The sequence below is a fragment of the Ambystoma mexicanum genome, chromosome 6q (assembly GCF_040938575.1).
Source record: "Ambystoma mexicanum isolate Mex_15411 chromosome 6q, UKY_AmexF1_1, whole genome shotgun sequence".
In the NCBI taxonomy this organism is placed as follows: domain Eukaryota; kingdom Metazoa; phylum Chordata; class Amphibia; order Caudata; family Ambystomatidae; genus Ambystoma; species Ambystoma mexicanum.
Window position 1 is genome coordinate 423,511,171 of NC_090937.1, and position 24,806 is coordinate 423,535,976.

Sequence of the window (24,806 nt, forward strand, 5' to 3'; positions counted from 1 at the left end):
CATCCACCTCCACCACCCCCACGAGGAGTCACAACAGAGCACCCCTGGGTGGAGCTCCAGTTCTGCTCACACCCCCCGGATGCTGCAGGGTAGGAGAAGAGGGAACAGCCATCAAGAATGGCATGAATCTGTGGCCTGAGTGGCCTGAGTGGACATGATATGGACACAGTGGGGGGTGGCGGGAGGGGGGATAGTGTGCTGTGGTGGTCTTGGTGGTGTGTCGGGGAGGGGGGTAGTGTTCTAGGTGTTGGTGGTGGGTGGGGAAGGAGGATAGTGTGCTGGGGTGTTGGTGGTGAGTGGGGGAAAGGGGCATAGTATGCAGGGGTGTTGGTGGCTGGTTGGAAAGAGGGATATTGTGCTTGGGTGTTGTCAGTGGGTGGGGGAGGGAGGACATGTGTGTTGGGGTGTTGTTGTTGGGGGGAAGGATGGGACAGTGTGCTGGGGTGTTGAGTCAGGTATAGTGTTCTGGGGTGTTGGGGGTGGTTGGGGGATGGGGATAGTGTGCTGGGGTGTTGGTGGTCGTTGGGGGGTGTATTTAGAAAAAGCTACAAAAACAGTTGAACAAATGACATGCGTGGACATTCATTATTGTTTTCTTTTGCTCTTTATTTCACACTGCAGGTTGTGTATTGGGTCAGGGTAAGAAAAAATAATTGTCTGTAAGCCCCCGTCGGGCAAATCCCCCTTCCCTCACTTCATCCCTGTGGGTGTCTGTCCAGGCTCCAGCCACATGGTCTTCATCTCCTTCTTCCTCTGGGTGTGGCCTGTCAGCATCAGGGGTAGAGGCACATTCCTACTTAGGCAAATATTGTGGAGCATAGCACACACCAAGACTATTTTCCCTACTTTGTCTGGCTCATACATAAGAGCCCCGCCAGTGCTGTTCAGGCACCTGAAACATGCCTTCAGGGGTCCAAATGTGCGTTCTGTGTAAACGTGGGTCCGGCTGTGAGCATGGTTTTTGTGGTCTCATGTTGTGTACATGAGTCACACACAAGGGTCATCAGCCACGCCAGCTGTGGATATCCAGAGTCACCTGCTTTGGTTGTAACACAGACCTCAGTCATTTTTCTCATGCATGGGTCTGCAGTCTCAGTGTATCCAGCAATTGTTAGATGTGGGCATTCGAGTGTGCATCTAGCACATGCAATGTGTATGGGTGATGGGTGTGCATCATTTGTATATCATGCCATTGATTACTTGTCCTGTACATGCACACAGTAACTTTGTGGTGGGTGTTTTGTGGCGTGTACACCTTTACTGCAGATGGGCAGACAGATGTGGCACAGGTGGACATGCTGTTGGGTGCTGCTGTGTTGATCTGCGCAGAGGCACATTTAAGATGCATTGTTGATGTGTCAATATGATGTCAGCAGTGTGTGCCCATCACCATGTGTGTGTCCAAATGTGTCAACCACGTTCATGTGCCCTTGGATGCCCACGATAGATTTTGCAGGGGCTGCACGGGTGCTGCCAGTGCCTCCTATTGACATGCAATGCTTCCTGTGGCTAACCATCCCTTACATGTCAGATATGTGCTTCAACGTACATATATGGTGGGGTTTGTACTCACCAATTATCAAGGTCCTTTGTCCTCTATGCATCACCATGTATCCCGGCAGGGTGCTGTTGGGTGGGACCATGGAGTCGTGGGTGGATCCTGGGTAGTGGGCATAGCAGTGGGTTATGATGAGGTCAGGGCCACAGGTCTCTTGGCTAACATGTATGTCATCTTGGGGGGCTTGGAGGAGTGCCATGATATGATAGGTCATTTATAATGCTCTTAATACTCAGATGTTTCTAAGCGCGGACCCGGAATTCAAACCCGTGTTTCTCCATGTCGTCTTGCTTCCAAGGTAAGCACTTTACCCCTGAGCTATAAGTCTCCTGCATGTTCATGGAGTGGTAGTGCATGGGGTTCCGGTAGACTACCTCATGGGCATGGGGCGTCACCAATGCAACATGGGTGCAGTCGATGAGTGCTATAACATTGAGCAGTTGTGCGGTGCATAAAAGCAGGCCTTCATGTCTTTCACCTGGGCATGGGTGGTGGACAGTGCGATGTGTTGATTGGCATGGCGTATACGGGCATCCAGCACCTGGCCAAGGAGTGAGCTTAATGTTGACTGTGCCATGCCATGCATCATGGCCACAGAGTGCTGGAAAGTGTCAGTCCCAAGGAATTGCAGGACTGCTACCAGCTTCACCAGGGGAGTCACAGCTGAGCAGATGTTAATTGTGCTCCCAATTTTGTCATGTCTCGTGGCCAGCATCTCAGTGATGGTCTCTCTGTCCAGGCGGTACTCAGTTCCCAACTGGGAATCACTGAGAGCCTAGGGAGCTGGCCTGACCTTGGGGATGGGTAACTCCCTTGCTGGGATGCTTTCCTCCTCATCCTCCTCCCCCTCAGTCCCACCCTTGTACTACCTGTGCTCTGGCCTCGTTGTCCTGAATCAGAAGGGCCAGGTGCAGACTGAGTAGCTGCCTGTCTCATCTTGCATCAAATAATGGCAACATGGTTTTGTAAACAGGGTTTGGGCCCTGGGTGGTTCTTATGTAGCCATCTGGAGTGCATTGTATTAGCCTGTGGCTGGATGTATCTCTGAGCTGGATTATCGCCGAGAATGCACTTGTGATATGCCTGTATTTGCGCTTGCTGTTGTCAGTGCTATTAGCGCCGGCTGAGATTTAGCTGACATTAATAGCGCTGGCTGTAATGGCACTGGTGCCTTTTTGGGTCAGGCGGTAATTGTGCCCACTCAGATTCCAGCGGAGTGGAATTGGCAGCGCTAATACCGTTACCGCCGGATTTAAGGGCTACCACCCAACTCATGATGATGCCCTTAGTCACTACTTCCATAACCAGAAAGAAATGTTTCAACATAGTTTACTGTTTTGTTAACTGAAGCTCTCACAAAATTGTTAATGGGTGCAGTTATTTGTTAAACTTTCTTATTCTTTCTTTACAATTACGGTTTATAGCATATCTATAATCATGTTCACCTCTGCTGTTACCTTTTCATTTAATATTTTAGTCTTCACAGAACCAGTCATCATGTCGGTCTTGATAAAGTGCATTAATTCCAATTCTGTGAATATATGTTGTAAGATACTTTTTGAATAGACACCCAGTTAGCTGCAGTATATATGATGTCTGGACTACACATATATAACAGAGCGTTTTTCTGAGCCTTATATTTCACATTTCATGTCATGATATTTTGTACAGCTGTCCCTATTACTATTTTTCTATTTTAAATATAGGCGTTTTGTAGTCCATTTTAGGTCATAACCATCCAAAGTAAGAAACAAAAAAACACTGACAGAAACATTCAAACCAAACTCACAAAATGATCCCCTTCACCATAAGTAGACTTGTCCATTCATCTATAACAACAATGCGTGGTCATATAGAATATACTAATGTGTATGTGACTTTGACACTGAACTTTATGCCGCAATGCAACTGGCGCCATCCTGGTGAGGTCACTGAGTGCCTACCCTTCAGGATAGTAGACAAGGCAACATTTTCATAATGACGAAAACATTGCACATGGGCAATGTGGAGAGGTGTAGCCATTTTGCTTTAGACATATTGCCAACGGAGAAAAAGAATACAATTGTGGGTGCTCTTTCACAGAGATGCAGGCTACTATATTATTTATTTTACTTATATTTTTAGTGAGGAAATATTCTCTTTTGATCACAAAAGACTGTAAAGTAGATATAAGTTCTGGTGATAAGCAGTGAGCGTCTTACAATCAAGTGAGTTTGAATGACATTTTTACCATGTTGTAGAGGGGAGTAAATGAAACAGTCACTGGGTACAATGCATGGGTGGACATACATAGATTAGGGTAAACCAATATTAGAAATTTTTAAAAGCAGGTAGGCGGTATGGCCAGCTGTGTTAGGGATGTTACAATGATGGATGGAGTGTTAGATTGGAGGGAGAAAAAGGGAGGTACAGAGGCAGGTTAGAGGTGAGGGAAAATGGTAACTAGGATGCAGATGAGGTTGGTTAAGAGGGTAACTCAGAGGTGAGGAGGTAAGGGTTTAGTTTGGTTTTGAACAAATCCTTTTGGACTGTTTCACGTATGTCTGGGGGAAGAGAATTCCATGCAAGTGGAGCAAAAAGGGAGAAAGAGCAGAAGCGAGAGGAAGCAAAAGAGGGTGAGGTAGCACAAGGATAGTCGGGGAGGCAGGGCAGAGATTACGAAAAGACTTTTAGAATTGGCCAGTGGAGGAAAGATATGGTTGTGCCTTACCATGGATAGATTTCTGAACCAGGAGAAGCCATTTAGATCTGGCCCCGTTTTGCATCGTCAGCCATACAGCCTGGTGATGGTACGAGAAAGTAGATGTGAATTGAAGAAGTTCAATGAGAGTCAAGGTAGCAAAATGAATGAACTTGTCAAGAGGACAGAAAACATAGTTGGGGAGAACAAAGAGGATGCTGGGAGAGTAGTCCAGTTCAGAGAAGACAATAGTGGTTAAGAGATGCTTGGACGTTTTGAAAGCAAGAAGGTGCCTGATTTTCCTTATATTTAGGAGATTGAGGTGAGCCACCATTGCAGCTTTCGAGATGAAAGTAGAGAAGGTGTGAGAAGGGTATAGATGATCCTGAGGTTTCTAGCTGAAGAAAATTAGGGGAGAATGTCAGGTGGGAACTGGATAAGCAGTGGAAGAGATGCCATTCAGTATTTGGCAGGGGAGAAGAGCTCTGTTTTGGTAGAGTTTAACATCACAGAGTGCAACGCCATCCAATATTTAATAGCAGAGAGAAAGTTTGAAATTTTGATAGAGAGATCAGAGGAGTGTTCAGAAAAAAGGGAAAAGAGTTTGATGTCATGCACAAAGAGTTTGTATGACAACCTTAACAATGAGGTTAGTGCCCCAAGATCAAAGGTGTAGTGTAAAGAGGTGCGGACCCAAGAGAGAGCCTTGTGGAAGGCCAACAGTTAAATGAGAGAGTATAGAGGTGCTGTCGCTCCAGGAGACATATCATTTGCGAGTGCCAGGTAGCATTCTATCCAGGCATGTCTTGATCACAAATCCTGAGAACAAAAGGAGTATGGTGGAGATAAGAGTGATCAACAGTGTTAAAGGCAGTGGACAGGTTAAGGAGAATTAGGAAAGAGGATAGGTTGGAGTGCTTAGCAGAAGCGATGAAGTTGGACACATTCATAAGAGCAGTTTCTATGTAGTGACAGGAGCAGAAACCTGCTTGTATCGGGTCTCGAAGGTTTTGGATGTCAAGGAGATTCATAAGACAGTTGAACACAGTCCTTTGAGTACTTTAGAGTATTACAGAAGGAAAACACAGGGAGAAAGTTAACTTTAGGTTCGGGTCAGCCCCTTGCTTTTTTAGGAGATGGATGACTGTGGCTGTTTTGACAAAAGAGGGAAAGTAAGAGTTGAAGGACAGGTTGAAGAGTTCCGTGAGGTGACAGACCAGTTAAGGGGCAAAATGCTGGACTAGCAAAGGCTCATGGGCTAAGCAGCAAAGAGTCTGATCAATGGCAGGCCTTCACCCTTCACTATACAGCCCTTTACTGGGATGCCACTGGCTGGACGCCGCTAGGGACTTCAGAATTGATGTCACAGCGCTCATCAGCACGTTATAGCAAAAGGTGCTTTTCAAGTAACCTAGATGACAGGCTGGCTGTTGCTCAGTGATGCACATTCATTAAACCTGGGCAAATATGTTTGTATGCACTGCAATGAGATCTATCTATGGAACAGTTTTACTTTTACTACAGTTCTATGATTATGGAGAAATAGCTCTAATCTAATACGCTCTACTTCAACAATCGCTCTCTACAATCTGGGGCAACATGAAGGCTGTTTTAATTAAGTCAAATAATTAAAGCTAGCCCCTAAGTTAAAATGCTGATGAAGTCACCCATAATATCACAAATGAAAACAAGCAGCCTGATTACAAAAAGAAAAACACAACCTGCTTGCTGTTGTCTCTCTAATGGGTTCATTCCAATTTGGACAAACATCAATACATAGAATAACAAATATTAATGACAATTCTAGACAATTGACTAATATATTTCACAACGTAAGTTCACAAATTGAAATTGCTTGATTTAATTTGTAAATAAAACGTTAGATCTACAGCACAGAATTATTTATAAATGAAACTGACCACCCTCTGAAATCAAAAGGCAAAGCAGTTCTCAAATATTGCTTTCTCTGAAACCATCTATTAACAAATATTGGCATCAGAGAAATATGGTGGTCTAATGTAATGTCATTCAATAACTTTATCCGGCGATAGGACCATGAAAGTACATCCTAACACATACAAAATACATAAAAAGTTACAATAACAATACATCCTTCATAAGACAACACATTAGCTAAAGCCCCAGAGACCCACTTGTGGCCATTGCACCCCGTGCACAATTACCTAATTGCTCAAATCCATTATGGGGCCAATGGTCCATGTCCGACTACAGTTGCCTAGCACATTTTCCCCAATGGTGTTCTCTTTTCTTTGGATAACACTGGGTTATGAGGCCTGGTCTCGGATGTTTGGATGGCATTATTGTAATTATAGGGGGTGATTACAATCATGCTATTTGGTATTGGGCTGCATTTCATGTTCATCCCCAAGATGGCTTTAGCTAATTTCTGGACCATACATTCTATATGGAAGAGATTGTGTGAACTTTAGCCCTGGTAATGCAGTGTTGCTCAATTATGAGTGGTCTCCGTGGTTACAAATAAACAGCCACGTACAGTACAAAGCAAGTGTGTGCATTTGTTTTTGAGGGCTTCCCTGGGTTCTAGTTGTTAAGGGGGCAATATGGGAAATGTATACAAAAATACTATGCCCCTCCTAGGTACCCAATGTGCCATGCTGTTAGTCATTCTCTACCAGACCACAATCTACATGCCCTGAAGCCGGCATTCTTAGGGGCATGACTGTGGTTGCCAGCCATGCCAGCTGATTTGTCAGAAATTGGGTTAGTAGTTACTGGTGGGTCGACTTACATGGGTTGCTACGGCTGGGTCAACTGATCATCTTGATTCCACGGTCTACATGGGGATCTGTGAGAAACCTCAAGGTATAGTCTGTGTAGAACTGTCATCCGGGTTGCCAGGACACAGCCATCGCTATTGGGTCCAGTTCCTGTGGGTGGACCAGTGAGGGAGGATCACCTGGATGGGGGGTCTTCGGGGAGTGGAAGTGGGACACCGACTAGCGAGACACAGTACCCCCTTCATTACAATGCCCTTTCCCCATCCTACACCGTAGGATATTTAGAAGCTCTAACCACCCCCTATTTTTCCGACAAGCCGTTTACCTGACATGTCCCAACACAAGGGTCAGGCAGAGTCAGGCAATTGACAATAATTATGCACATCTGACGGCTCTTTCGCTTCCCCACTGGGATAAAAGGCAGAGCACAAGAGCACACTATGAGCAAGGCCAAACGCATGAGGAGACAGCCATTCTGGACCGGCAGTTCAAATGGAGGAGAAGTGACCTAGAGGATCGACGAAAGGGAATTGAATTTGCCCTTCTCAACTCATACCCACAAAGCCTCTGAAAGGGAAATCATAAGACCGGGAAGTCCACCTGGCGTGTGGTGTGATATGCGTCAATGGCACACGGGGCCCTCCCGCACTGATAGCCAAAGCGGAGAGAAACATATGCCGCTGTGGTGCCATCCTTGACTCAGAGACAAGAAGCTCCAACAGTTCAGCACAGCCGGTGAGTCAGAGAAGACTAATAGTAAACCGAACTGTGCTGGGCCCAAGGTTGCAGGTGGCAACATTGTTCAACAAAGAATTTGTGTACATTTTACTTTAAAGAAACCATAGTAAAAGGTCCAGAAGCAGAGTGGTCCGATGCCGCGGAGGGCGCTCATTCGAACTACTTTGACTGGAGCCTTTTTTTGTTGTGTTGTTTTGTTGAAACTACGAGAACCAAGAAGCATTAGGAGAGGCTGGTTTGAAGTGTCGAAGTGGTCCTACGAGGGTTGTCCAAAAGCCCTCATACACTCGAAAGTCTTTGACACATTGAGAAAAACTGAGTGAACTGTGAAATTGCTAAGTGTGGACCTGACAGAGGACTGACAGGAGAAAGCTAGGTGAAGTGTGAGATTGTGAGATTGTGAACTTTGATATAGGCTGTAGTGAACCCGACTGATGGAGGCTATTGTTGCCAGAAGGATCAGAGCTCGGCTGAGGGGGGGTAGAAGGGGCGAAAAGCAATCGCCCAACAGGAAAGATTACCAAAGGTACTTGTGTTTGTTTATTGTCTATGGTCCAGCAGGCCATCTAAGGCCAGAGACCTCATAGGAAAGAGACTTGGCCCCAGAAGGTCCAGGCATTGCTGAAAGGACTGTAACCTCATGTTGGTGATGCCTAGGAGTGTGCTGTGTTCAAAGGTCCTGCCTTGTTCCGTGCTAAAAACCTGGGGAAAGGAGACCCCAGACATACCATCCTGACATAATTTGGTGAAAATGTCTTTCTTTTCTTGTGAACATTATCCCACACTTTTTTGTAACTAAGTTGTAAGGATTTGCAATGGGTTTTTTAGGATAGGCTCTTTTTATTTGACAAGACACAACTAGGTCTGTCTTATTATTATGTGATGGTTTTAGCTTACCCCCATTCTTCAATTTAGGTTTAGATTAGGTGTTTTCTCACCCATTATACAGTTTAATAAACACCCTTAAACTGTGATCACTTGTGCCTTCTTTACTGTTGCCAACATGAGTTCCCTACAGATCACCTTTTTAGCCATTGTGCTGTTGGGACTGAAGTTTTCACCTTTTTCACAGGTAGCCACCCACTCCCTCCTGCTGATGGTCATTATAGATTTGGGGACAACAGTTCTGTATTGGACTGGCTCCTCAGGTTGTTGTAGGACCCCCAAAACATTTGCTGGGCTAATGGGTATCCCCCGTGCCTCCCCCTCTCTCTTGGACTTCTATAAAGAATGCCTGAGAGCTCAGACAGGGCAAGCCTGCATTTGTATTTGCATCCACAGTTCATGAAACCCATTCCTGGTAGCTGGAATGGCAATGTGTGATGTGCATAGGCCTGATGAAATTGAGACTTTTGAAGGGCTGAAACCCAGTGGGGCGCAGTTTCCCAGAAGCAGGTTAGCCTCGATTTTGTCCAGAGTAGTGCCGAAAGTGGAGGACCTGTTACCGAGATCGGCATCACAGATTGCGCTCCGTTTGACCTCCGTAACCACAATTTCCGTTCCTTCTATGGGCATTAGAGTACTCTTCAGCCCAGGTGGCAATACTGGCATCTTAGCCACTGTAGCAGGACCACATGAAATATGGCTTTCAATGTCCTTGCAGTTAGATACTGGGCTTTTCCTGTTTATCTCCCCCAAAGCAACCGATTTGGAGGCTGGAGATTGGCTGATAATGGGGGTCTGTCCCATGCGGCCCAATACTGACACAGGTTCCAGTGCTGGTCCAAGTCCGTTCATATCAGATTTATATAAGGAAGTGCCATTTGCAATGGTATTCGTAACAGCAGGGCTCATAGCTAGGGGCTAATGGTCAAGGTCCCTGGATTCAGAAAGAATGAGGGGTCACCATAGCCACACATATGGCCCTATTATCGTTGCAACCAATATTCTTTGACTGATATATTTGGAGAATGTTATCCATTATCTGTGATATTATCTGTGACAAACTCTTCTCTCATAGCTTTTGCATTGATACTATTTGATGTATTTTGTGATCTTGGGTTGGTTGGTAATACTTGTAAAGGGGTGGGTTTTTCAATATTTTTGTTTTTTTAGAATGCTGGGTCAGTGGGGCCTAAATTACTCACTATTTTCAAGGCATCAATTTCACCCTCTCAAAGCCCCATTTTTAATTTAGGAATATATTTCAATTGCATTGATGACTATGGCAGACACCAATCAAATAACTTGTCGCTCTACATTTTAATCTGATAATTTTAAGACCTCTAGAGATCCCAAATTGCAGAAGAAACAACACTTTTCACTATATTTCACTTTCAGTGATATAGCCCCTAAACAGGGCTCCCAAAATACTTGTACATGCTATGCGAGACATATATGAATAATCTGTGGCTTGGTTTCTTACTTTATCTCTGTCTTTCAAAGAACCGTGTCAAGGAATCTCCACCATGTTAGCTCTTCTTTTCTATCTGAGCACCTGCTACCTGAATCATTCTCAGGTAATCCGATCTTGCTTTGGGAAAGGCTGCCAAGAATCAAACAACCCTGGCCTTCAGGAACCATGTAGGGAGTACACCAAAGCCAGGAAAGGAAAGGGGTTATGATTTGAAACAACCAAAATCCCTCCTGCAATCATCGCCTTTGTGCAGTAGGTATTTTCTTAGGAGTGCAATGGAGGTGGGAGCAGCTCTTTAATGCAGACGAACTGTAGAGAAGGTGAAACAAAAGCAATACATTTTAGAAAAGGAGGTGAAGAATCCTCCCTCCTTATATCTCCCTTTACCTGGTTGAGGGGTCAGTTCGCTGAGAAATGATACCCCACAGTACTGCAGCCTCAATACTGTGTAAGTGATCTTCAGGATGTAACTAATCAAGGCAAGTTACTGGGAGAGCACTCCTAAAGAAACCAGCGTCATGATCCACAAGGCTGGCTGAATGCCAGAAAGTTCTATGCAAAATGTTGCCGGTTTCCCGACTCATGGAATGAGACGTGTAAATAAAAGTTTGCTTTATGCGAGCACGTGAATCGAGGGCAAGAACTCAACTAATTACCTAATCGTGGTGGGATTCAGAGTGAACTGAAAGTGCCATGGGAGTTCTGAAGCACCTTGCTTTATCTGAGGTTGGTCGGCTACTGGAACAAAGCAACAGTCCTCCATTGCTAGTGCAAATACAAGACGCGCTCCTCTGAACGCTGTAGAAAGAAATAGGCATTCCCTATTTCATTTCCGGTTGTGATGCTAAACGGACAAGAAATTAATATGCTGCCTTTACTAAATTGTGTCTTTCAATGGGAATCTATCAGGGCCTTTATCTATGGGTCGATAAGGGCAGCCTCAGTGGTCCTGAAAACAGGTGGATGGCAGCGGGTCATGTTCTTGTAGTAGGTTGCCTAATCCTTACAGTATTTCCCTTCCTAGGCCATTAACCAACCGTGAACTGGGGGAATGTTTTCAGCCTAGGTTTGCCTAGATTGAGCAAGTGAAACTTTCTGACCAAACATGGTAAATTAACATTCTTGGATGAAACCCATGTTCGCTCCTCAGGACCGTACCCCACCCAATCAATCCGATACTGTATGGTGTTCCTCTAAATATGAGAGTCCATGATTTCCCTGACTTTGTATTCATCCTCTGAACCCACTGCTGGGCGTCGAGGTAGATGTTGTTCACCATATCGGAGGGAATGCGTAGCCGGTTTGAGTAAGGAGACATGAAACACGGGATGTATACAAAAACTTGCAGGCAGTTGAAATCTCATTGCAACATTATTGATAACATTGGAGAGCTTAAAAGGGCCTACAAACGGGGGTTTGAACTTCTGCTGACATTTGGGAAGGTTAAGGTTATCTGTGGCTAACCATACTTGTTTGTCCTCTTTAAAAGGAGGTGCCTTCTTTCTCTTTTTATTGGAGAATGTATTGATTGTATCTTGTGTGTGTTTCAATTGTATGGAGGATTTTTGGAATCCTTGACACATAGCTTGAAGTTGTTCTTGTGCTGTTGGTACAGGAGTGGACTCTTTCGCTTTCATAGGAAATTAGGACAAATGATAACCATTGGTTAGGTGAAATGGAGTGTCAGCTAACGAGGCATGTTGCAAATCATTATCAGCAGACTCTGTGAGTGGTAACAGAGCTATCCAATAGTCATTGTGCAGAGTGGCATAACAGCGTAGGTATTGAGCTATCACCTGGTTCACTCTCTCGGTCTGGCCATCACTCTGGAGGTTGTATGCAGGAGAAAAATGTGGTTCGATTCTCAAAAGCAGACTGGTTTCTCTCCAAAATTGAGACAGGAATTGGGTTTCTCATCTGTGACTATGGTGTTAGGCAGACCATGCAGTCAGGATATATGTTGGATTAAGAGTTGGGCCAAAGCAAAAGCAGATGGTGGTCTTGGCAGTGCCATGAAATGGGCAATTTTTGTGAATCGGTCGACAATGATCAGAATCTCGGTTTCTCCTTTTACCATGGGGAGATCAGTGATGACGTCCATTGAACAGTCTTTCCATGGTCCCTTTGGTATGGGTAGTGGTTGTAGTAAACCCATGGTCTGTTGGTGATCACTTTTTGACCGAGAACAAACACCACATCCTTGGATATAGTCTCTAAAATCGTGAGCCCAATCCTTCCTCCAAGCATATCTCTCCACCTTCTTTCTGGTCTTTAGGATGCTGAATTGGCCTGCAATGAAGTCCTCGTGACACCATTGAAGAAAACAGGCTTGAATAGTTTTTGTGGGCAACCATAGTCTTTCATTGTGGAACAGAAGCAGTTGTCTCTCGTGATGCTTAGGATCCTCTTCTAGGAATTGTCTTTTCATGAGGGCTGTATAGGCAAGATGAAGGTGTTGTTTGTACCCGTCAAATGTAGATTGAAGTGTAGAGAGGATTTTTAAGGGGCCATTAATGGGAGCCTGCAGCCTTTTCCAAGGGTACAGGATCTTATCGGGGCAATGCATCTGCCTTGGTGTTCTGAGCACCCGGGGTATATGTAATGTTGAGGTCTAACCATGACAATAAATGGATCCACCATTTCTACTGTTGGTTGATGGAACAGGCTGTGCGTAAAAACTTGAGATTTCTATGACCTGTGATAACAAGTATAGGATGTACTGCCCCGTGAGGTGGTGACTCCAGTTGGTAAAGGCTTCTTTAATTGCCAGTAGTTCTTTATTAAAAATGCTGTCATTTTGTTCTGCATTGTTGAGTTTCCTAGAATGGGAAGCTTGACAGTGTTTGAGTTTGGAATGTGGGTCTGATTGGCTTCTAAAAAAAACAGAAGTTCTCGGTTGAGGATCCTCCGAATGGGGGCAGCGGTAAATTTCAATTTTACACAATCAAAGGCATCTTCAGTTGGTTGATTACAATCAAAAGTGTGTCCCTTACGTAGCAATGCAGTCAATGGTACCAGAATCCGGCAATATTTTGGGATGAACTGCCTGTAGAAATTGGTGAAACCAAGAAAACTCTGAAGACTTTTGACAGAGGTAGGACCAGGCCAATCCAAGATGACATCGATCTTCCTTCGCTCCATCCTGATATGCCCAGGCATAACCCAAGTATGTAACCTTTTGTTGGTGAAAAACCAATGTAGACACCTTGGCAAATAGATGATGTTTCCTGAGCCATGATAGGACTTCTCTCACATGGGTAAAGTGTTTTTCTTTAAGAGGGGGAAACATCAAAATGTCATCAAGATAGATGACTGCATAGATATTCAGGATGTCTCTGAAGATGTCGTACAAAAAGTGTCTAAAGGCTTCAGGGGCGTTACATAAGCCAAAGGGCATGACAAGGTATTCGTGGGGCCCATATCTGGTTCTGAAGACAGTTTTCCATTCGTCCCCTGCTGCTTTCTTGACTAGATTGTAAGCTCCTTTTAAATCAAGTTTGGTGTATATAGTGCTGTGTGTTGATTAGTCTAAAATGACTTAAATGGGAGGTAAATGATAACTGTTCTTTATTGTGATTTCATTCAATTGACTACAGTCTATACAAGGCCCAAGTTTGGTCTTTTATTTTTTAGGTACAATACAGATGGGCAAGCCTGCTGGAGAAGTGTAATGCCTGATTAACCGTTTCTCAAGGTTTTCCTTGATGTACTGTTGTAAGATAACATTCTCCTTTTCGGTAAGGACATAGGTCCTTCCATATGGTACAAACTTGATCTGGCAATCATATTGTCGGTGTGGCATTAGTTTGTTTGACTCTGTGGGGTTAAACACATCTGCATATTCATGTTATTCGTGAGAGAGTACTGGAGGTTTCACGAAGGCAGCACTGTGTAGTGTCGTGGAGGGCATACTGTCACTGAGCTGGGGAACACAGCAGGTTGGGGAACATCCGGATACTTTGAATGTCAATTTTCTTTGTCTCCAGTTTATCTAGAGGCTATGCAAAGTAAGCCATGGTACTCCTCGGATCACTTTGAAATGAGGAGCAGCTATTACATCGATTTGGATGTGTTCTTGAATGTTTTATGGAACAAATCATGTTCACCGTAAACGTTTGTTGAATGATGGGTCCAGAGGTTAGTTCCGAACTATCCACAGATATGATGGTTTTGCGCTGTTTTTTCTTGACTAAGGGAATACTCATTTCCTCAAACGAAAGTGGCATTAATAAAGTTGCCTGTGGCTCTTCTATCAATCATGGCCCCTACATCTACCCATTCTCTGGTAGTGTCTTTGAGAGTGACTAGGATGATAAAATGTCATGGTGGACTAAGTGGATCAATAGGGGTTATCATAGTAGGGAACACTGCTTGATTTCTCCTCAATTTCTCCCCTCTCATGGTCGAGCACTGCCGTTTTCCACTCTAGGAACAGGTCTCTTCAGGCAGGGCCTTAATGAATGGTCATGGCTGCCACAGTAGAAGCATAGATTCCCTTTCTTCCAGTGTGACAGGGCCTCAGGTACTTGCGAGTTGCATGGTCTCACCCTCTGCTGCCAGAGGAGGAACCTCACAGTCTAACGGGTGTGGTGTCTGACTCCATTCATGTCAGCCTTGCAGTCTTTCCATAATTGGTCTAACCTTACCATCAAGGTGATACATTCGATTAAGGTGACGGGTGGTGTGACGATTTGACTGGGGGTGTCTTTGAGGTTGTCTCTTAGTCCGCTTTGAAAGAGGATCAGGCCAGGTGGTTTGAGACACCAGATTTCAAACTGTGTAATGTACCACAAGTCTTTGTTTCTTTGTTGTAGTTCTATAAATTAGTTTCTGATTGATTGGGCGACACACTGCCTGCTAAACATGGTGTGAAATGCCTCGTAAAAGTCGTCATACCTATATAGGAAAGGGTCATTGGTATCCACATATGGAGTCGCCCATAATAATGCAGTTACTTACAAATTGAGAAGTATGAAGGAGATTATGGCCTGGTCTCAGGCATATGAAGCTGGACGATTTATGAAGAGTATTTTGCACTGCGTAGAAAAGGCCTTAACATCTTTGGGATCTCCTCCATACTTGTTGGGCATAGGGGGTGTGGGAATGTTAGAGCTGGTACCAGCTCCTGGTGCTGGAAGTGTAGCCGGGTTCAGTTTCGTCCCTGGTGTTTTTCATCCACTATTTTCAGCTGCAGTATCCCAGGGGCTGATGGTCAGGGACTCTTACTTATCATGGAGTATACCTTTTTCTGTACCCACAGTGATGGTTTGGAAGGAAAAGGGGTTATGATTTGAAACAACCAAAATCCCCCTTGAAGTAATTGCTTTGGTGCAGAAGGGATTTTTTTAGGAGTGCAGTGGAGGTAGGTGAGCAGCTCTTCAATGCAGAAGAACTATAGAGAAGGGGAAACAAAGGTAATACATTTTAGAAAAGGATGTGACAAATCCCTCCTCCTCTTATGTCCCTTTAGATGTATTTATTACCTGGTTGAGGGGTCAGTTTGCTGAGAAACGAGTCCCCACAGACACGCTCCTCTGAACACTGCAGGAAGAAATAGGCATTCGCTATTTCATTTTGGTTGTGACACTAAATGGACCGGAAATACATAGGCCACCAATGCTAAATGGCATGCATCTGAATGGGAAGCTATCATTGCCTGTATCTATGGGTCCATAAGGGCTGCTACAGCCATCTCTGTAACAGGTGCCTGTCAGCAAGATGTGTTTGTGTGTTCGTGTGGGAGGTTGCCTAAACCTTAGAATGGCCTCTGCATTCAGTAAAATGTGAGAACATACTCTTGTAAGGCAAATTCTCCATCAGTTACATCGAGTTGTATGCTAATCTGCTTTTCTCTTGCTGGTAAGGCTCTTTTGCATCTGTTTAACCCAAAATGTCCCCTGAGTTTGAGCTTAGAGACTCAGCAAACTCCACTGATACAACATCATTTGACATGGCATTTCGGATAGATAGAACCGAGCCAGTGATAAGTTCCGTTCACATTTTCCAACCAACCAGGAACCTCCTGCTGGCTTTTATCAGACCATTGACATTTAGGGGGTAATTCATAGAATTCAGCGCACAAGTGGCGCACGAGGCTGGCGCACAGTGTACGCGTGCGACTTTCTGCGCCAGCCGCGTGCGCTAAAATCCATTTCCACGCACAGCATATTCATGGATTTTAACATTCAAAACCAGCCGTGGCGCAGAGTGGCGCATCAACCCTGCAGCAGCGCCAATTATTCCCACAACCCCTCCCCATGCGCCATGTACAGCACACAAACCCCGTACATGGCGCACAGGCTCACAACCTCGAAAATGCCTGTAAAACTCCCCACGCACCCCTCCAAATACACGTACCCCGCTGCGTGGGTAGTCTCACACGCGATTGTCCCTGTGCGAGTGGGTATGTGTAGTCACAGGAAGTTTCACACGCGATTGGCCCTGTGCGAGCGAGGTACGTGTATTACTGGGGTTCACGGGAAGTTTCACACGCGATTCGCCCTGTGCGAGTGGGGTACGTGTATTACTGGGGTTCGCGGGAAGTTTCACATGCGATTGGCCCTGTGCGAGCGGGGTACGTGTATTACTGGGGTTCGCGGGAAGTTTCACATGTGATTGGCCTTGTGTGAGCGGGGTATGTGTATTACTGGGGTTCGCGGGAAGTTTCACATGCGATTGGCCCTGTGCGAGCGGGGTACTTGTATTACTGAGGTTCGCAGGAAGTTTCACACGTGATTTCCCTGTGGGAGCGGGGTACGTGTATTACTGGGGTTTGCGGGAAGTTTCACACGCAATTGGCCCTGTGCGAGCGGGGTACGTGTATTACTGGGGTTCGCGGGAAGTGTCACACGCGATTGGCCCTGTGTGAGCGGGGTACGTGTATTACTGGGGTTCGCGGGAAGTTTCACACGCGATTGGCCCTGTGCGTGCGGGGTACGGGTATTACTGGGGTTCGCTGGAAGTTTCACAAGCGATTGGCCATGTGCGAGCGGGGTATGTGTATTAATGGGGTTTGCGGGAAGTTTCACACGCGATTGGCCCTGTGCGAGCAGGGTACGTGTATTATTGGGGTTGGCGGGAAGTGTCACACGCGATTGGCCCTGTGCGAGCGGGGTACATCTATTACTGGGGTTCGCGGGAAGTGTCACACGCGATTGGCCCTGTGCGAGCGGGGTACGTGTATTTCGGGGTTGCGCGTGAGGTTTCACATGCGATTTTGCTGTCAGAGCAGGGTACGTGTATTTTGGGGGTGCGCGTGAAGTTTCACACGTGATTCTGCTGTCGGAGCAGTGTACGTGTATCCAGTGTGGTGCGCGGGGAGTCCTACATGGGAATTGGCAGTGTGGGTCCTTCCAGGTGTCCCCTCTACCCCCTCCACGGCCCCTGCAGGCAGCCCACACCACAGGGGACTACCCAGCACCCCTGTTCATGTCCTTCAGGCAGCCCATCCACCATGGGCATGCCCCCAGCCAAGCCACATGTCACCTTGCAATATGATCACCAACTCATGTCCCCCTACACCCCCACCCCCCAGCAGTGAGGGGCACCTGCCAGTAGGCCCCCACTCATGTCCCTCTGCACCCCCACCCCCCAGCAGTAAGGGGCACCTGCCAGCAGGCCCCCACTCATGTCCCCCTGCACCCCCACCCCTCAGCAGTGAGGGGCACCTGCCAGTAGGCCCCCACTCATGTCCCTCTGCACCCCCACCCCCCAGCAGTAAGGGGCACCTGCCAGCAGGCCCCCACTCATGTCCCCCTGCACCCCCACCCCCCAGCAGTGAGGGGCACCTGCCAGTAGGCCCCCACTCATGTCCCTCTGCACCCCCACCCCCCAGCAGTAAGGGGCACCTGCCAGCAGGCCCCCACTCATGTCCCCCTGCACCCCCACCCCCCAGCAGTGAGGGGCACCTGCCAGTAGGCCCCCACTCATGTCCCTCTGCACCCCCACCCCCCAGCAGTAAGGGGCACCTGCCAGCAGGCCCCCATTCATGTCCCCCTGCACCCCCACCCCCCAGCAGTGAGGGGCACCTGCCAGTAGGCCCCCACTCATGTCCCTCTGCACCCCCACCCCCCAGCAGTAAGAGGCACCTGCCAGCAGGCCCCCACTCATGTCCCCCTGCACCCCCACCCCCCAGCAGTGAGGGGCACCTGCCAGCAGGCCCCCACTCATGTCACCCTGCACCCCCACCCCCCAGCAGTGAGGGGCATCTACCAGGAGGCCCCCACTCATGTCACCCTGCACCCGACCCCCCAGCAGTGAGGGGCACCTGCCAGCAGGCCCCCACTCATGTCCCACTCATGTCCCCCCAGCCACTCACCCACCCAGCAGTGACATGCCCATCTCATGACACAAACCAAAAGTCAACTATGTATATCAACACATGTCCGTCACACACACACACACACACACACACACAGGTTGCCATTGATTGAGTAAACCCACATGAAAACATGTATGAGCCCAATGAGTGAATCCCGCACACTGAAGTAAAAGATCAAAATGTATTAACATGAAAACCAATTGAAAGTACTCAAAACATAAAATAATGGCAAACATGAAATGAAATGCATGTCCAAAAAAAAAAAACTCAAAAAACCCAAGTAATCCAAAAGAAAAATGGCCAAAACTCTCTGTCCACCAAACCAAATCCAAATGAAACGCAAAAAGGTAAATCCATTGATCCATGGTGAAATTAAATTAAAATGTCCAAATAAATCCAATGTCCAACTATGTACAATCCAATTTTCATGGGTCCATGAGCCCAACAAAACAAATGAAACCTATCTAATAACCTACTAACAAAAAAACAATTTACAAAAGTGTGGGGCATAGTCCAAAAGCCCCAAAATAATAAAAAAAAGGAAACCTAATACAATAAACTATTTACAATAGTGACGGGCAAGTCCTGCGGCTCTCAGTGATGTTTTCAGCCAGGGCATCATCGAACTCCATGTCTGTTTGCTGGAGACGGGCCTCTGTCCTGGCCCCGAGGTCTCGCAGGGGGGCACTCATGGCCTGTTCCAACTCCCTGCGAGTCGCCTCGAGGCACTCTGCCTGTCTCAACGCCCGGCGCATGGAGAACTCTGCCCTGATCATGGTGAGTCACGCCTCTTCCGCCCGCCGCCGCCGCTCCGCACCTATACGCAGGCCCAACCGCAGCCACACGGAAGACACATCCATTCGAGGGTCCTCCTGCCCTCTGGCCGATGCCTGCCCCCTGATGTCGATGGCCCCGAGCCATCATTGCTCCCACCTAGAGCCTGCTCCTGCTGCTGCTGTCCATGTGCCCTGTCCGATGATGCCTGCACATCCTCCATCAGCTGGTCTCCAGTTGTGGTGTCCACCCCTGCTGGACCGCCGACTCCCGACTGTGGCAGGGATGGGATCTCCACCAAGCTGGCTGTGTTGGTCAGGCCAGGTCCACAGTGGGCCCTGGTGGAATCTGGACCAGAAGAAGGCAATGAGAACGACTGGCGCATAGTCTCCACAGAGGAGGAGAGGTCCGCCAGAGTGCGCGTCACATGTAGGAACCCACCAACCAGGGCCCCCCCCAACAGTGCCATGTTGCGACGCTGCTGTTCGTGATGGCGTGCGTTCTCCGCCCAGGAAGAATGCACGTCATCACGAATGTCACGTGTGTGCAACGTGACACCAATCAGGACGGAGCCCATACATTCATGGAACCCCTCGTCCGCAGGTAGTGGAGAGGGAGATGACATGGCACTTTCCCCTAGCTTCGGACGGGCCTGGGACGGGGCATCCCTGCTGGTGCATGGTGGTGCAGTCACAGGGTCAAGGACAGGGACATGCACAGGCCCCTCTGCGGTGACCTGTGCGGCCTCCTGACCCTGGCCCTGGACTGCACCACTTGCACCAGTGGTACTACCCCCACCAGGCCCCATGTGCGACTCAGTAGCATGCTCCTCCTCCTCTGTGGAGACCACCAACCTGGATGTGTCCGTACCGTCTTCGCCATTGCAAGCCCCTGTTGGGGCTCACCCAGCCCTTCCGCCACAGCCGTAGTGGCAGACGCGGCAACAGCCCCCTCGCTCCCGGATGATGGCAAGTCCTGGGAGGGTGGCTGGGCCTTGCGTCGCCGCCCAGTGGAGGCATCCCCGCTGCTTGGCTCCACAGCGCCGTCTCCGCCCTCTTCTTCACTTGACGCTGCGTAGAGGGAGACCTAGAACACAAGCATCAGGGTACAGTACAATATTCCCCTAGACAGGAAGCAAAAACACATGAGTGGCAGTGTCTAACGTCACTTCCATCCTGTCCCTCCACATCACATGGGTGAATGCACGCAACACACATGCATAAACAGGCATGGCGCCTGCAATCAACATCAGCATCCATGTACAAGGGCCTCTATTAATCAAAATGTTGCCTTGTATTTGTATTTGTATTTGTTTATTTATAACGCGCACACCATCAGGCCCGGCGGCATCAGGGCACAATTTGTACATGGTTGAAAGAAAAAAACATACAGGCAAGGAGATTACATTACAAAATTAAACAATACCAACATAATAACAATCTTACTAATTACATAAATTACAAAGATTACAGTGCAACTAGGATTAACAGAGGATGTATCCTAGGGTGAACTAAAATGGTTAGCATAGGTAGCAGGCCGGAAATGGTGTCATGGGATAAGCGGGCAGAGTAAGTAGGACAGAGATGTCGGGCATGTCTTATTGCTGGTCAAAGAGCCAAGATTTGGTTTTAGTCTTGAAGGTGTTGAAGGAGTCTTCGGTTCTGATGGTAGCAGGGAGGGTCTTCCATAGTTTAGAGGCTAGGACAGGGAAGCTGGTGCCTCCCGCTTTTTGAAGCTTAAACCTGGGGATTTTTAGGCAATGAGTCTGAGCAGTTCTTAGTGGTCAGGCAGTAGAGTGGCGCGAAAGCCGACTGCAGAGATAGATCGGGGCCTTGTTGGCTAGGCATTTGTGCGTGAGGGGAAGAGTTTTTGGGGAAATTCTCTGCTTCACAGGTAACCACTTTAGGTTAGTTCTGGCTTCTGAGATGTGGTAGTTGCGAGGGATGTTCAAGGCCGCTCGAATGGCATTATTCTGGGTAGTTTGGAGTTTGGACAGGTTCTCTTGGCTGGTGCCTAAGTAAAGAGCACTGCAGTAATCAATTTTTGCCATGATCAGTGTTCTAGCTAGTGTGACACTGTTGGGGGTGTTGAGAAACGGTCTGCAGGCTGAAATAAGTTTGGACTTGTAGGCAGAGGCAGACCTGACTGCATTTGTTTGTCTCGATAAGGATAGGGTGGAGTCCAGGTAGAAGCATAATGTTTTAGTGTCTTTCGAGACTTGTATGGTATTGCTGTCTATGGTGAATGACTGATAAGATGGCTCAAGTTTGCTCAGGCGTTGTGAGGTACCCAAGATAAGGAGCTCCGTCTTATCATCATTCAGACATAGCTGGTGCTGGGCCATCCAAGCTTGGATGACCAGGTAGACGCCATTGAGGGCCTTGGTGTTAGCTAGATAATCACCTGAGATGGGAATGAGTATCCGGGTGGCGTCCGCATAGTTGGTGTAGGAGACACCCAGATAATCAAGCACATCAAAAAGTGGTTTCGTAAAGATATTGTAAAGTGTAGGTGACACGGAAGAACCCTGAGGTACCCCGCAATGAATAGGGGAGGGATCCGCAGCTGCGGAAGGTGCAAAGACCCTCATGGATCTGTTGCTCAAAAAGGATTTGATCCAGGCCTCAGCGGACGGTGAGAAGTTGGCAGCAGAGTGGAGGTGCCTGCAAAGGATCTGGTGGTTAACCAAATCAAATTCGGCGGAGAGGTCGAGGAGTAGTAGCATATCTAATTTGCCCTTGTCCTTCAATACTTCGATCTGAGTTTTTAGGTCTAATAGAGCCGTTTCGGTCCCATGTCTGGGCCGAAATCCGGATTGTCGTAGACCTAACAGATTGTTTGATTCGAGGTAGTTTTGGATCTGCAGGTAAGCTGCGTGGTCCAGTATCTTAAGCAGAAATGGTACTGTAGTAATAGGTCGGAAGTTTGTGGGTATACTTGGGTCTAGATAAGGTTTTTTTAGTAGCGGTATCAACCACGCGTCTTTAAGGTTGTCCGGGACAATACCTTTTTTAAAGGAGGAGTTAATGAAGGCTGTATTGAATGGAGCTAAGTCATGGGCAGAATCCTTAATGATGGGAGCTGGGCATGGGTCACCTTGGCAGTTGGACGGTTTAATCCTCAGGATGATGTTTTCTACCTCAGTGACAGTGAGCGGTGAGAAGGTGAAGGGTTTAGTATTAGCAATGTTGGGAGGGGTGGGCCTGGTAGGGGAGAGTGAGCGGTTGTCACGCTTCAGGCTGTCCTGCTTTTCTTGAATTTTGGATTGAAGCAAAGAGATTTTGTTTAGTAGGGCTGCTTGAATGTTAGCACACCATTTGCTGTCTTTCGTGCATGTGTCTGGAGGGGAGACTGGGGTTTCGAGCTCTTTTAGGATTCTAAAGAGTTCCTTGGAGTTAGAATCGGCTTGCAGGATACGATTGTTGAGCGATTCGTTTTTAGCATTGATGATGGCATCTTAATAAGTAATGGAGGCGAGGAGGAAGCCATCTTTATGCTCATCAGACGGGTAGCTTTTCCAGCCATTTTCCTCACAGCGTTTAGCTTTGCGGAGGATTCTTAGCTGTGGAGTGAACCATGAGTTAATATGTGCTCGCGGTTTGGCCTTCCTCGGTTTGATTGGTGCTATAGAGTCAATAGCCGTGAGCATCGTTTGGTTGTAGGTGTCTGCTAGGGAGGTGGTATCAGAGCATAAGTTGGTGGCCGCATTAAGGGAAGGGAGTAACAGTGGGAGGAGTTGTTCTTTTGTTATATTTTTTTTATTGTGGGTGGGGAGTGCTGGGGCTATTGGTGTCGGGGCTCGCGGGGTAGCTTCAATGTTAAACGTTATGATGTGATGGTCAAACCATAAGCATGGGGAGTTGTTGAGGACCTGGATGTTGCAGTTGGAGCCGGCTAACCAATCAATGGTCCTGCCTTTGATATGGGTCGGTTCTTGGATGTACAAGGTGAGGCCAAAGTCTATGAGACCATTCTCCAGATCAGTTGCTACAGGATCTTTTGGGTTGCCACGACCTAGATTAAGGTCGCCTAAGATGATTGTTTGTGAGTTGTTTTTCGTTTTGTCTAGAAGGAGAGTGGAAATTTCACTGACAAAGGTGGGTGCCGGACCTGGGGCCTGTAAATAAGGTGAAGGGTGGCCGTTTGGTTGGGCGTTAGTGATAATGTGATTGACAGCAGTTCAGCTGATTCGAGTTTGGAATCGGATACCACTCTTAGGTCAAGGGAATTTTTATGGATGAAGGCCACGCCGCCACCTCTAGTTTGTGCAGCGGAGCGGTCACAGCGCGTGATGCCATAGTCAGGCAGTAAGGCCAGGGCTAGAGAGGGGCCAGATGCGGCATGTAGCCAGGTTTCGGATATGGCAATGAAGTCAAGGTCAGCAGTGGTGATAAGGTCGGCTATGTCAAGCGCGTGTGCAGTGAGGGATCTAGCATTGATAAGGGCGCCCTTGAACACAGGCAATTTAACCCCTGTGGTCTTAGTTTTGCAACTAGTGGTGGGCGAGGGTGGGCTGGGTGGTGTGTATGGGGCTTGCTTAGTGGTGTTAGTGCGGGAAGGATGAATGCGGAATCTAGTGCCTAGTCTCTGATTCCTGAGAATGAGGGGGCAGGGTTGGTTGGGAGTTGGTTTCGTGCAAAGATTTCTAGCCGGAGAGCTGGGTCATTAAGGTATTGGTTGATCTGGTTGCTAGGGTGGTGAGCGCCTGCGGTAGTTGCTGAGGGGCTCGCTATAGGGGTCATAGTCATGGTAGGTGAGGCTGGGTGGTGTAGGTTTGGGCAGGCAAGATTATTAACCTCAAGGGTAGGGGTGGATGCCTTGGGTAGTTGAATGAGTAGGGCAACGTGTGTGGCTAGGATGTAGTGCATTAGAGGGCGCACACTGACGTGCATGATGGTGGTGCTAGCTGCCTGAATGGGGTACCTATGAACTTTTTGACATGGACAAGATTAGGTCTCCTGAATGGGACAGGTATGACAATGGCAGTAAGAGCAGATGCTATAGTGTGACTAGAAGCCTGGGAAAGGTATTGCAAGATGCAGCGCAGCTATGTTTGGGTGTCAAGCTCATTAGACACAATAGTGCGGCGTGCACCAGGCAGAGGTGTTGCAGTTAGGCTAGCGTACACCTAGTGGTATCTAGGGGTGACACGTTACAGTAGGCTAGAGTGCACACAGCAGGGCAACACCTAGGTTTGACATATCACAGTGGCCAAGTAGCATGCACCTAGATAGGGAATCACAGTGGCTAGAATGCACAGGTCAGGGCAGCCCTAGATTTGACTAATCACAGGCTGAAGCCCTAGGCGGTATCACACACCTAGATTTGACGTGACCCAAATTAGGCCCGGCACAATACAATTTGAAATGGTCAGAAAGCGACCTTAAGGCACAACACAATTTGAAATGGTCTGCAAGCGACCTTAAGGCACAACACAGTTTGAAATGGTCTGACTGCGACCTTAAGGCACAACACAATTTGAAATGGTCCGAAGGTGACATTAAGGCACAACACAATTTGAAATCGTCTGAAAGCGACCTTAAGGCACAACACAATTTGAAATGGTCCGAAGGCGACCTTAAGGCACAACACAATTTGAAATGGTCTGAAAGCGACCTTGA